The 14847-nt window shown below is 37.9% G+C and overlaps 1 protein-coding gene across 1 annotated transcript in view; it reads right to left on the reverse strand.

The window, feature by feature from the left end:
- Positions 1 to 13309: 13309 nt before the first annotated feature.
- The window catches only part of GALC (galactosylceramidase), a 67403-nt gene continuing 65865 nt past the window's right edge, over positions 13310 to 14847 (reverse strand). Inside the window, exon 18 of the transcript XR_003682126.1 lies at positions 13310 to 13644. The gene's annotated coding sequence lies outside the window, so the exon portion shown is untranslated. The remainder of the gene's footprint in view (positions 13645 to 14847) is intronic.

A 14847-nucleotide genomic window follows, 5' to 3' on the forward strand; every position in this document is an offset into this window, starting at 1 on the left:
TACAATACTGTTTCTGCTGTTCCCTTGCCATTTAAACAATATTTTGTTTGCAGTCATATTTTAGAACTCTTTATCTTCATTTATGGCATCCCTGGAAAAAGTTTTTCCATGGCAAGTTGATAAATGCTACATTTTCTTTCAGTACAATTATTACTTACTATTTGCAATTTGTATGTGTGTATTGGAGGAGAGAGGCGCACAAGAACTATGACAACTGCTGTAATCAAATAATCCCAGTGATTTTTAAATGTCATCTATAGACACTTGAATGCAGACTTCATTCTATCACAAGGGTTGGCAAATTTTTTCTGTAAAGGAACAGACAGTAAATATTTTTTGGACTGCTCAAATGGTCTCTGTTGCAACTACTCAACTCTGCCTTTGTACCATGAAAGTTGCCATAGATAATATGTAAATGGATGGGCATGGCTGTATTTGGCCTGCTAGTCTTAGATTTCTGACCCCTGTTCTACATCGCCTATGTGTTTATTCCTGGGCCATTATCATGCTCACTGCATGGCTACAACTTTAAGTTCTTTCTCATTATACTTCTTTACAGATCTTTTCTGGCTATTCTTGAATATCTCTTTCTCTAGAGGAATTTTAGAATTGTTTTTTCAAGTGAAGAAAATCTTATTGGAATTACAATCAGAGAACTGCTTAATTCATTAATAAATTTAGAGGGAATGTCATCCTTACAAAATTATCTTCCAATCTCCATTTATTCAAGTCTCCTATGATCAAGAATTTTGTTCCTAAAGGGGCAAAATGCAGGCACAAAGTCCAGTCCTAGTTCTATCACTTCCTGGCAGTGTGACTTTGGGCAAGTTACTTCTCTGTGCTTTTATTTTCTCACCAGTAAAATGTGAAGAGTAGCATTTCTCTTGCAAGGTGTTGGGAGAATTCAATGATTTGCCTGGAACATAGAAAGCGTTGTTCACTTGGTGCTCTAAACTTGTTGTTACATCTGTTAAATCATAGCAGTTACTGCTGCGGGCATCCCATCTATTTCTAACTTTAAAAACTGGTTCTAGTGTTGCACCATCAAGCATAATGAAAACCTATTGAAATTCCCCTAATATGATCTATTACTATTTTACTGTTTTGTTTATCCAGAATATACATTGACTTTTATCAAATGCCTTTGCCACATCTATTGAAATCACCATACTTTTCCCTCTTATTTATCCATCAAAATAGACAATTACTTTAGCAGATTTCCCCTACTGATCCATCTTTGATTTGTTAAAATGAACCTCTCTAGGCCATGGTGCTAACCTTTTGTGCATTGCTATGCTTTAGCTGCTTACGCTTTACTTGGGAATTTTAGATCAATGTTCTTAGGAAAGATTAAATTGCTTAACTGTTTTGTTTTGTTTTTAAACATATTTATTGGAGTATAATTGCTTTACAATGGTGTGTTAGTTTCTGCTTTATAAAAAAGTGAATCAGCTACACATATACATATATCCCTTAACTAACTGTTTTTAAGAGGTACCTTCGGGCTTCCCTGGTGGCGCAGTGGTTGCGCGTCCGCCTGCCGATGCAGTGGAACCGGGTTCGCGCCCCGGTCTGGGAGGATCCCACGTGCCGTGGAGCGGCTGGGCCCGTGAGCCATGGCCGCTGGGCCTGCGCGTCCGGAGCCTGTGCTCCGCAACGGGAGAGGCCACAATAGGGGGAGGCCCGCATACCACAAAAAAAAAAAAAAGACCTACCTTCACCCATTATTTTATACCAATGGTGTGCTTGTTTCAGAAAGATAATTTAGAAGCTTTACTTCTTTTTCTCTGTTCTAGAACACTTCTAAACAGCCTTGGAACCATGTGGTCCTCAATATTTTAAAATTATCCAAGCGGACACTGTTTGTGTCTGATGTTTTCCAGCAAATGGCTCAATTTCTTCCATGATAACTGATCGCTTTCTTTTTTCTTTTCAATTCATCTTGAGTCAGTTTTATTAAGGCCATTTCTTACAAAAGCATTCATTTAGCCTATTTTTTCCACTTGTTAGAAGATAATCTGTGCTCAGATTTACTGGTTACAGAAAAGCCATAAAAATTTTCTAGTTCACATTTGTTTAGTTTGAATTATTTCTTTCCTTAGGTTTATTCATTAATTTTTAATTAAAAAGAAAAATAGTCCACTGTTATATATACCTCACTCTGTGATTTCGTAGAAGCCTTCCGTGCCCTGTCCTCCCCACCCCAGTAAAATGCAGTCTTTAACAGTCCTTACAAATGCCGTCCAATATGAGCAGAAGCCCCCAGGCTACATGAGCCAGGACACAGGAAGGGGAGAAAGGCATAGAAAAACAATGGTCACTGGGGCAGGAGCCTACAAGAATGACTCAACGCCCACTACACATCAGAATCACCTGGGATGCTTTTAAAATAAATGCCAGTGCCTGGACCTCTCTCCAAACTAATTCAACCAGACCCTTAGGGGTGGAACCTGGGCATCCATATTTTAGGTCTCCTCAGATGATTCTATGTGCACCCATGGTCAAGAACAACCAGGCTCTAGAAATATGGAGGGTGGGGGGACATAAAACCTTTAAAGGAATGTGGCATCATGGTCTCCAACCCACATCCACTCAAAGACTTGAGCCCTAGATCAAGTCAGTGCTGTGGATCAGCTTTAGGGATTCTGTTCCAGACACAATGGCTTAGGTCTCGCTGCAGAAGTCTGCAAAACAGGATCTCATCCTCACCACCTAACACAGACTTCTGGCATTAGTAATGCCTCAGGGGGAAAATAAAAAATCCCATACACAAAAATAGAAAAATTCTGTCTCAACGAGGTGGAAGAGCAGTGCCTGAGGCATAGAAACCAGTCAGTTCTTGGGGCTCACTGCTCTCCTCTGCGTCTGTGCAAATGCACCATTTCCTCTGAAAGGTTTAGCATCATGGGAATAAACCCTGGAAATAAGATTTCAATGTCTCTCATCTATGATCTAGAAGTGATACACCACAGGATGGCATTTTCAAACGGAATGTACGGTTCAGAAGAAAGTCCCTTGACTCTCAAACAAGATAAGGTAGAAACTTTATTGCATAATTATTCTCCACTCAACCTCATTCTTTTCCTCCCCAAATACCCAACCATCTTTAGCTAACCCAGCAGGTCAGTCTTTTCCTATTTTATTCTTCCATTATTTTTTAAGGCTCAGTAACTTATCTTTAGTGCTGGATAACATGTCAGCTAGTCAGGCTTTTAAAATTCCCCATATTTAATCTAACAGTAGTTTTATACATTTCATATGATAATCAATGGCAACCCCGAAACCTCCAGCCTCCCTAGTAATTCAGGACGGAGTCAGACAGCGTAGTCCAGGTCCTAACACTATGTTTGTATGCTTGGGCACGTTTTCAAATTTTAGTTTTAAATATTACCTACCTCATTGGATAGTTATGAAGATGGAATGAGATAACCCATGAAAAGTGCTTAACACAGTGCCTGCCACCTTGTAAACACTACGTCCACTCATCCAACAGCTATTTATTTGTTGTGTTCTCTAGTACGCATCACGGACTGGGCTAGGCACAATGGATAGAGTGATGAGGAAAATCAAACTTGATCCCTGCTTCCATGGAGCTTACAAACTAATTCTCAATAGATGCCGGCTTTTATTATTTCAAGATGCTAAGAGTGGAAATGATCCTTTCGCTGCTAAAAATAAATAGTGTGAGCGGTACAGCAAGAATTTGCAGCTTTTTACTTGGGCTTGCTTATTCCCAGATGGCAGGTATTTGTAGAGTTAAGTTTCATGGAAAGAAACAAATGCAGCCCTGAAGGGCTGGATAGCTTTCTGACTTTGATTAAACTTGAAATGACAGGGTTTTGGGGGCGGGGGGTGGGTATAGGTATAGGCTGAGACAACCAACTTCCTGCTTCCAAGAAGTCTTTGCAGTGCATTGTAACTTTTAAGTCACTTCGCGTCTCTGTGCTTTAGTTTCTTCCTCCGCCAAATGAAGATAATGTGCCAGACTCTAAGATCCCTGCCAGGTCCAACATTTTCCAGTAATTTTAAGTGCGTGTATGTGGCTTTTGTTTTTCCCTAAAAACAATGATGATTCAGGTCTCCCAGATTTAATATAGCAGTACTGAAAATCACTAGGCAAAACGCATTTCCACAGACTGAGATTTTAAATAACACTAACAAAGATAAGCACCAGGTGGCAGAGGCTGGTAGTTGTTGGCCCCAATATTCACTTTCCCTTTCTCCTGGGCAACTGAACCCAATTTTATTTGGAGTGTCAACGTGCACAGCTAAAAGACCTTAATTCCCAACCTCTCTGGTGACTCTGGCTAGAATGTTACTTAATTCCAGTCAATGACATGTCAATTGGTCTTTCCAGTACATCTTCTCAACTGGGAAGGGCCAGGCCCCTTTTCCCCTCAGGAAGAGCAGTCAACAAGAAGCATATATGGGAAGAAAAATGCTACTGAAACATGCAAAAGAGTAATTTTCAAAAGTCAATTTTTTTTAGCAAGCTTTTTACTTAAACTTAGCACCATAAACCAGCAAGCCATATGCACTCTCTTTAGAGGATTAGGTAAATGGTTCTTACCCGCTTTATACTGCTAGGGGAGGGAAATGTCATCACAGAGTAATTGTAGGCTTTTCATTTGAGTTTCATTCACAAATGTTTATGATCATTGAAGGCTTCCCACGCACTCTTCTATCCTCTATAAAAAATAGCTAAAAACCCTTGTGTTTTAAGTTACATTTTTATTAGAAAATGTAATGCAGTACTCCAAATGGAAGATTTTATCTACTTCAAGAATGCCAAAATGCACTTCTATGATAAAGGCATCTGTATTAAGAGTTCTCCAGAGAAACAGGACCACCAGGATGTATACATCTACAGAGAGAGATCTATTTTAAGGAATTGGCTCACACAACTGGGAAGGCTTGGCAAGTCCAAAATCTGCCCAGTAGGCCAGCAGGCTGGAGACCCAGGGAAGAGTTGCAGTTTGAGTCCAAACGCCACCCACTGGCAGATTTCCTTCTTCTTCAAGGAAGTTCAGTCTTTTTTAAAATTAAGGCCTTCAGCTGACTGGATGAGGCTCATGCACGTTATGGAGGGTAATCTGCTTCACTAAAAGTCTACTCATTTAAATGTTCATCTCATCTAAAAAATACCTTCACAGAAACATCTAGAATAATACTTGACCAAATATCTGGGTATCATGGCTTAGGCAAGTTGACACATAAAATTAAACATTCTAGCATCTTAGGTAATTTTCTTTGCAAACCTTAATTATTTGCAAAGGTAATCACATTTAATGTAAATCTGTCACAGAGGGTATGCAGGAAGAGACTTTGGGAGGCTCTGTGGCCTGGACTGGCCGGGGGAGGCTATACCTGAGAAACTGATCTTCAACTTACCCAGTCTTACAGGAAATTCTCAAATGATCCTGGGGTTGTTACCAGTTACAAAAAAGTTGCAGCCAGGCACACACCTAGTCTCCAGAGCAACTGGAAAGAGACAAGAGGGTAGAGATACCCTGAAACTCATTTGTAAACAATCTGACCATATTCCCACCCCTGTTAGTATCACAAGCAGCTGAGAAATCTTATGAGCCTTCAGGGCCAGAAGGTGTGTGACCCCACCTGGGAGGATGCCATTGTGTCCCCCAAACTGAAGAGCCATACACAGGTAAGTTTAGTATCATTTACTTACTTTAAGGGAAATTGTATCCTCTGCCTATGTCTAGTAGGGTCCTGCAATTGATTGGCTGACAGCCTGTTTGTTATCAAATAGAGCAGTAAATCCACTGCAGCAATATCATAAATGCCAAAGTCCACAATGATTCCCAAAGCACATGGTACCTACCACCTTGCATATCAATCTTTAACACGGGCTTAAAAACACTCCCCACATTGTGTTCAATACATACCACACAATTCAAAAACCTTAATCAGTGCAATCTGTTAAACAGTTTTTTAACTGTCTTTCCAGTATAATCTTCCAATCACTGAATTTCATGCTTCCCTCCCTCAGTGAATGTGAAAATTATAAATATCCTGTTGGAATAAAATCACTTCAAGCTTCTCGCCCAACAATCCCCACAATTCCTAAAAGTGTTTGCATTTTTTTCTAGTTGAGTAACAATTATCAATTATATGGAGCATCAAGTTCAATTTTTTTGGAGAAGGAAGAGGGAGGAAGAGAGAAAGAAGGAAAAAGAAGGTGGAAAAGGAGGGAGAAGGAGGAAGAGAAAGGAGAAGAGGGAGGAGGAGGAGGAGGAGGACGTGTTTTAAAACAGTTTCAAATTATCCATGGGCTAGAATAAAGCAAAAAGGCTATTTTCAGAATAATAAAATCAAATTATAATACTTCTGACATACAGAGAAAAGAAGTATTTCTTTCAAGTGAAAGAAAAATATCAAGATAAAAGAAAAATCAAGTGTTAGAAAGAATCCACCTATGAGCAAAACTGTGGCTTCTAAATCATGCCTCTTGATTACCGCTTGACTCTAGTCTAACTTATCACAATGTTTGGACACCATGATAGTTTGAAATATTACTAATAGTCCTGCGAGAATGATAAACTAGTCTTTTTTAAGCAGGTCACATATCTCGAAGAATGGAATCTGCCACAAAGCTTATCTATATTACTTTAGAATGAAATAAAATACCATTTGCAAAATGATTTCACTCGATGAAGCCATTTTGCTGGAGTAAAAATGTACAAGGCATTGTATGATCATCTGCACTATGGGAAACAATGGATAGCAAACCATATTGACTTGGAAAAGAAATTACCTCTTCAGGTAAGCAAGGTTTGAATTAAATAAAGAAACGCAGATTTACAAGCCACAGAATTACAGAGCAAGAGCTGGAAGGAGTCTCAGCAACCAGCCTCACTTCTTTGCTTATAGAAACAGCAGCTTCAGTCCAGAAGGCTTAAGAGATTCAATCAGCCAATGAGTAAGAGAGCAGGCATTGAACCCAGACCTTAGGACTCACGTTCAATACTGTTATCATGGCGCTCGTCCAAGTGTGACTTTTAGGTGTCTGCTATGATCTGAATGTTTATGTCTCCCCCAAATTCATATGTTGAAATCCTAAGGCCCAATATGATGGTATTGGGATGTGGGGCATTTGGGAGGTGATTAGGTCATGAGGGTAAGAGATTATTATTTTCATAAAAGGGCTCCAGAGAGATCCCTAGCCCCTTCCACTGTACAAGGACTCAGTGAAGAGCCGCTCTGAGCCAGAAGGGGAGCCCTCACCAGAAGGGGAGCATGCTGGTGCGTGGATCTTGGACTTCTCAGCCTCCAGAACTGTACGAAATAAATGTCTGTTGTTTATAAGCCACCCAGTGTGTGGTGTTTCTTTCTAGCAGCCAAATAACTAAGACAGCATGTGAAGTAACTTTAGCCATTTACAAAGTGTTTTCATCTAGAGGCTTGGTTTGTCTGCTTTAATAAATACAATTCATGGTTCCCAGTACCCATATATAAACACAGTGTATCAAATCAAACCTACCAGAAATCAAGTCCTTGCTGAGCACCTATTAATACTGTGCACCAATACAGGGAATGCAGAAGCATGAGACATTCTTTACCCAAAGGGTTAAAAGCTACTTGAGAAAATTAAAAGCTGCCACCTGAAAGTGTCAAAGGTATAATAACATGTGGTTCATATTATGTGTGTTAAAAGATTTTGGAAAAGACCATGAAGGCTAAATATTAAATTAAACGAATGGAGAATTCCATTTTCAGCTATGAAAGAATAGTAACTAGAAATGGACCAGTCCTTCCGCTGTAACCAAGCGTTTCAGAAAGTAGACAACACATCCCAGGACTGTGATCCCTGAAAGAAGGGAAATAAATGAGGCAAGCCCTGTGATCCCCTATTTCTATGTGGAGGAATTTATCAGATTCCAGTACACAGAGGGAAAATACAGAGTATGGAGGCGGGGTCTTATAGAGCTGTGGAGATAAGATTCAGAGTTGAAGGAGCCTGAGACACCTGAAATTTGCAGTGCAGAGCACCTGAGAAAAGGAGGCTACACAGAATGAGGTCCAGAAATCTGCAGAGGGGTCCATTTGCATCTTTGGCTCTAGGCTAAGCTATGTATTCATAGTGTGAATCTCTATGGGCCAGGCAAAGCATCACCAGGGACAGAATAGTTACAAAGGACCTACTAGCTGAACAACTCTTAAAATTCTCACAGAGCTGGGAGATCCTCAAGATCTGAACTATAGTGGAGCTGTATAGTGATGAACTCATTCAACTCCCAGAGAATTTCATGCTTTAAGAACAGGGCTACTCAAGACCTGGAGTAAAGGCTACTCTGGATCTGCCCTGACAAAGTTCTAAAAGCTCCAAAAGAATCAAACTGTCAGAGCTGAAAGGAGAAATAGAAAACACAATTGTATTCAGAGACTTTAACACTCCTCTCTCAATAATTGATAGAACAAGTGGACAGAAAATCAATAAGGACATAGACTTCTTAAACAACACTATCAACCAACATGTCTTAATATTTTAAAACATTACAGTCATACACTGCAGAATCTGCATTCTTTTTCAAGGGAACATCAACTAAGATAAATTGGGTCATAAAACAAGTTGATATATATTTAAAATAACTGAAATCAAACAGAATATTCTCTGACCAAAGCATATTCTCTAACATAATGAAGTTAAATATCAATAATAAAAAAGAAATCTAAAACATCCTCAAATAATTGGAAATTAACCACCATGCTTCTAATTAACACAAAGGTCAAAAAACACAAGGGAAATTAGAAAACATTTTGAACTGAATGAAATAAAAACATGACATATCAAAATATGGGAGGATCCAGTTACATTAGTGGTTAGAGAAAATTTTAGTATTAAATGCCTATATCTAAGAAAAAGAAGATCCAAAATCAAAAATATAAGCTGACATCTTAAGATGCTAGAAAAAGAGAAAATTAAACCCAAAGTAAGCTGAAGAAAATAAATAACAAAGGTACAAGCAGCAATCAATAAAATAGAAAATAAAGAAACCTAAGGAAAAAAATCTAAGAAATCAAAATCTGGTTCTTTGAAAGATAAATTTACAAAACTCTAACTATACTAATAAATATAAAAAGAGAAAAAGCACAAAGTGGCCATATCGGGAATGTCTTACAGACAATAAAAAGGAAATACTGTAAACCAGTTTATGCCAATAGACAATTTACATAAAATGGACAAATTCCTTGAAAAACACAAATTGCCAAAACTGACATAAGAAATTTAAAAATTGGAGAACTCTGTTTCTGTTAGAGATTCTCAGTCCCAACTCCTCTTCTTTGACCTGCTTTGTGATACTGGAGCTGGGGCCTGTAAACACTTCTCTTTTGCCAGAGAGCAAGGGGGGTACCGCAGGGACATTCAGAGGAAAGGAGCTTTCAACCTTGAGACCATGTGCTTTTCTTCTTCCTGCTCCTGTGGTGTGGGGCTAATAGCAGCCCTGGGGACACCCTGTGATGCACCCCTTCCAGTGAGGGCTGGGACAGCCAGTACTTACCCTCCAGTAGTTTTCACCAATACTCCAAGAGCTTTCCCAGAAAGTTTCACCATCACCACAAAAGGTAACTTTTCTAGAGTTTCAGCAGCATCCCGGGAGGCAGTTTCCCAGTGAGTCTCAAATACAGCCCGGAAGGCAGTTTCCTGCTTGCCAGACCCAGTGCTCACCATCCCAGCAAACTCCTATGCCATCCACAGTGCCACAGCCGTACCACCTCCAATGAGATCTGAATCCCGGCCTTGCAAGGAAGCCCTCTTCCAAATGTGCTCCTTCCTTGAGCACTTTGCCCCAGTCAAGGAAGTGGCTGGTCTCTACGTCTGCCATTTCTGTATTCTTTAGGTGTCTCTTTACTCCTTAGTAGTTAATCCTGTTACTAGTTAGTAACTCTTTACGTTAAGTTTTTCCTAGTGTAGCTTCTGCCTCCTGACTGGACCCTGACTGATACAACTGATGAATTCCATCTAAGATTTAAGAAACTCACAAACTCTTTCAAAAAATAAAGAAGAGGAGGGAACACTTCCCAAGTGATTTTATAAGGCATCATCCTGTTACCAAAACCAGACAAAGACATTATACGAAAAAAAAAAAAAAAAACTAGACCAATATTCCACATAAACATAGACACAAAAACCCTTAACCAAATACCCAGAAATCAAATTCACTACTATATAAACAGAGTAATAAACCCCAGTTGGTCATGCTATATCTCAGGAATGCAAAGTTGTTTTAATACGTAAAGATCAAACATGTGACATGCCACCTTAATAAAATAAAGGAGAAAAATCATATAACTATGTTATTAGGTATAGGAAAAGCATTTAATAAATTAAATCTCTATTCATAATAAAATTCTCAGCACACTGTAAATAGAAGGTAACTTTCCTTAGATAAAGGGAATCTACAAAAAAGAAACTCTAAAGCTAACATCACACTCAACGACAAAAGACACTTTTCTCCTAATATCAGGAATAAGGCGAGGACATCTGCTCTTACCAATTCTTCCCTGCCTTGTACTGGAAGTCCTAACCAGGGCAATAAGACAAGAACATCAGAAATAAAGCAGACATACTGGAAATGATAGGGACAGAGTAAAGGGACAAACTAGGTAATTAAATAGTTAATCCCATCAGGGTATTGTAAGTGAAAAAAAAAAAAAAGTATGGGAGGCCCCTGTAAGTTAATGATCACTCAAGAAAGCAGGTTTACTTAACCACAAAACCAAGCAGGCCTGCCTAGCAGCAAAACCATGTGACAAAAGCACGAGACATGCCCCCAAACAATAAAACAATAGTGGCATGAGACCCACATCTTGCCCAGTGAGCTCAGTAAGTTAATGATCCCTAGGACATGCTCTCTGCACACATAAAAACCAATAATTTATGGAAATGTGCTCATTGTACAGAGACCTGAAATAATTTTTACAGTCCTGGCTTGACCATGTAAGGACAAAAAAACTCCCCTGCCCAACCTGGACGAGAAGCTGATGATGAAAGCATGACGTCTACTCAAGAATGAAGAAGAAAGTGGTCTTTTCCCCTCCCCAGTTTTCCTTTGATTATAAAGCTGTAGCCCACCAAGTTCTCAGGCACAGCATCCTCTTGCCTGCCCACTTGTAAGCCTTGCAAGCTTCCTATTCTAATAAATCACTTATCTATCACTTTGTCTCTCACTGAATTCTTTCCGCACTGAGACATAAAGGACTGGGCTCTTCAGAGCCCCCCAAAACAACACCTATATGTTTCAGAAAGGAAGAAGTAAAACTATCTGTATTCACAGATGATATTATTGCATATGCAGAAAATTCTAAGGATTTTTTTTAAATGCTACTAAAATAAGTGAATTCAGAAATGCAGTAGGACTGCAGGCTGACAAAAGAAAATCAACTGTATTTCTATGTATGCAAAACAAAGAACTGAAAAATAAAATGAGAAAACACCATTTACAATAGCATCAAAAAATAAAAGATTGAAGGATAAATCTAATAAAATATGTGTAAGACCTGTACACTGAAAACTACAGAAATTGTTGAGAGTATTATAGAAAGCCTAAAAACATGGAGCTGGAACATGCTCATGGATTGAAGGGTCAATATTATTAAGATATCCATTCTCCCCATCTGTACTTTCAGTGTGATCCCAATCAAAATTCCAAAAAGGCCTTTGCAGAAATGAGTCTAAAATTTATGCAAGTGTAAAGGACCTAAATTATCCAAAACAATTCTGAAGAACAAAGTTGGGGGATTTAAACTGAGTTCAAAATTTACTATAAAGCTACAGTAATGAAGACAATGTGGTATTTGCCTAAGGACAGACACACAGATCAGTAGAACAGAATAGAGAGTTTATTATTGGTTGTACACATATACGGTCAATTGATTTTTGACAAAGGAAGGAAGGTCTTTTCCACAAATGATGCTGGAAAAATTGAATATCCATATAGGAAAAAAATGAACCTCAATTCTCACCTCTCATCATGTACAAAAATAATGCAAAGTGGATCACAGACCTGAATGTAAAAGCTAAATATATTACACTTCTAGAAGACAAAAGAGAAAATCCTTGTGAACTTGGAGCATACAAAGATTTCTTAGGACACCAAAAAACACCTACCATAAAAGGAAAACATGACAAATTGGACTTTCAAATTAAAATTTTGTACTCCTCAAAAGATACAGACTTAGAGAAAATTGACAAAATACATATCTGATTTAAAAGAAAAATTGCACCTGGAATATATAAAGAGCTCTTACAACTCAATAATAAGACAGAGAACCACATTTTTTTAATGAGCAAAAGATATGAACAAACATTTCACCAAAAAAATATATGAATGAGAAATAAGTCCTTGAAAAGATGCCCAGCAGCTAATACACCTACTACAAACTCACAAGAAAGGTTAAAATTAGAAAGAATAACAATAGGAAGCATTGTCAAGAATGGAGAGCAACAGAAACTCTCAAACATTTCTAATGCGAGTGTAAAATCATACAATTATTTTGGAAAACAGTTTTGATAGTTTTGTATAAAGTTAAACATACACTTCCCAAAAAGATCAAGCAATTTCACTCCTTGGTATTTACCCAGAAAAAATGAAAACATATGTCCACACAAAGACTTGTACACAAATGTTCACAACAGCTTTATTTGTAATACCAAAAACTGGGGGGACAAATTGTGGTATACCCCTTCAATGGAATACTCTTTGAAATTAGGAGCAAACCTTTGATATACACAGCACATAAATCTCAAATACTTTATGCTGAGTAAAAGAAACCATTCATAAAAGGGTACAAAGTGTATGATGCCACTTATAATGTTTTGGAACAAAGAAAACTTATCAACATTAATAGAAATCAGATTGATGGTTGCCTGGGATCGGGGTGGGGATGAGGGGAAATGATTGCACAGGTATACAAGAGACCTTTCTGGAGTGATAGAAATGTTCAATATCTTGGTTATATCCATTTATCAAGACTCACTGAACTGTAACTTAAAATGGGAACATTTTATTGTATGTAAGTTATACCTCAATAAAGTTAATTTTTTAAAATATGTAGGGACCTAAACTGGAAATCACTTAGACTTGGTTTTAATGTTAAAATTTTCTCTGTAATCTGATTTACTCTAATATTTAGCTTCTTTTCTCCAATAGTAATACAAAACTTCATGTCAGTTTAGCCTACATTAAATGACTACAAATTCCAAAACTGTAGAATTAGTTCAATAGTTTTAAACTTTCATTATAAAAAATTCCAGAATTTACTTTATCCACATGAATAGTTGATTTGCTTCTAGGAGGTACACTAATGATTAGATATAAATTATACTGCATGAGAAATATGCTCACCTATACTTAAATATATTTGTACTTTAACAAAAGAAATGCTTCTAACCACGCAAAATATTAGAGGATGATCCAATTCTATAAACTAGATAGGTGTTCCTTTTCTTCCAGGCACACGGAGATAAAAGTATTCATTAGTTATTTTAGTTTGTCACCAGTGTCACAAGAGAAGACAGACAATGAAAGGCACAATGAAATGAAACACAAGAAAATTGCTACAATTTTACCTTTGGACCCACTCACAGCATTGGCTAAATAGGGTTTTCTTCCTCCTTCCAGTCACCTGGGAAAATGATCACAGAGAGTTATAAGGGTCACGAGACTAAAAGTCGGACCCAAGAGATTAAAAAATGCAGATAACCCAATTAATCTGCTAATATTTATTACTGCAGAAATAGCTTTAGAGGTAGTTCATTAATGGGGCATTTTTCAAATCATCCCACTCCTTATATATCTATAATTCAAAAGCATCATCTTAAAAAGGAAAAGAAAAAATACTTTTTAGAGCATAAGCATAACATGTTGAAGTGGTTTTCAAAAAGCAGAATTTCCAAATTTCACAATTTGTATGGAAACACAAAGACCCTGAATAGCCAAAGCAGTCTTGAGAAAGAAAAATGGAGATGGAAGAATCAGGCTCCTTGACTTCAAACTATACTACAAAGCTACAGTAATCAAGACAGTATGGTACTGGCACAAAAACAGAAATATAGATCAATGGAACAGGAGAGAAAGCCCAGAGATAAACCCACGCACATATGGTCACCTTATCTTTGATAAAGGAGGCAAGAATATACAATGGAGAAAAGACAGCCTCTTCATAAGTGGTGCTGGGAAAACTGGACAGCTACATGTAAACGAATGAAATTAGAACACTCCCTAACACCATACACAACAATAAACTCAAAATGGATTAAAGACCTAAATGTAAGGCCAGACACTATCAAACTTTTAGAGGAAAACACAGGCAGAACACTGTATGACATAAATCACAGCAAGATCCTTTTTGACCCACCTCCTAGAGAAATGGAAATAAAAACAAAAATAAACAAATGGGACCTAATGAAACCTAAAAGCTTTTGCCCAGCAAAGGAAACCATAAACGAGACCAAAAGACAACCCTCAGAATGCGAGAAAATATTTGCAAATGAAGCAACTGACAAACGAGTAATCTCCAAAATATACACGCAGCTCATGCAGCTCAATATCAATAAAAACAAACAACTCAATTAAAAAATGGGCAGAAGAACTAAACAAACATTTCTCCAAAGAAGATATACAGATTGCCAACAAACACATGAAAGAATGCTCAACATCATTAATCATTAGAGGAATGCAAATCAAAACTACACTGAGATATCATCTCACACTGGTCAGAATGGCCATCATCAAAAAATCTACAAACAATAAATGCTGGAGAGGGTGTGGAGAAAAGGGAACCCTCTTGCACTGTTGGTGGGAATGTAAATTGGTGCAGCCACTATGG

Source organism: Physeter macrocephalus, chromosome 11 (genome assembly GCF_002837175.3).
Source record: "Physeter macrocephalus isolate SW-GA chromosome 11, ASM283717v5, whole genome shotgun sequence".
Lineage (NCBI taxonomy): Eukaryota > Metazoa > Chordata > Mammalia > Artiodactyla > Physeteridae > Physeter > Physeter macrocephalus.